Here is a 476-nt window from a genome sequence, read left to right on the forward strand (position 1 = left end):
CATATTGATAGGTGGGGACTGAAACTGTGAAGCATCAAATAAAGGATGCCATGTCAATCATTGAACCGCAAATGGAATAGTAGGTTTGCAAATTGGGTTAGTGGGATTTATACTTGAATTTTTACTTACAGACATTTCCCCACAACTACAGAAAAAAAATATTTTTGCTAGAATTTAACTACAAAAAAGAAGAACACCCATGTTTCTAAAACATTTTATTGCTACAAACTGGTACATTTTATCACAAAAAGCTACAAGGCATGTTTATAACATATACACTACTATACAGTGTGCAATACAGTCCAAAAAATAGCCACACTCACAGCACAATTTTTAAGTTTATGCATCGTAGCCCTAAGGGGTAAATATTATGAGCTGCATAATGTATTGTGTCACACAGCACTTGGAATATTTACCCTCAAACTACCTTTCTCAAGTGATTAGAACAAACACTAATAATATAGTCAATTTTTCAA

Source organism: Terrapene carolina, unplaced genomic scaffold (genome assembly GCF_002925995.2).
Source record: "Terrapene carolina triunguis isolate 2854851 unplaced genomic scaffold, T_m_triunguis-2.0 Scaffold211, whole genome shotgun sequence".
Classification (NCBI taxonomy): Eukaryota; Metazoa; Chordata; order Testudines; family Emydidae; genus Terrapene; species Terrapene triunguis.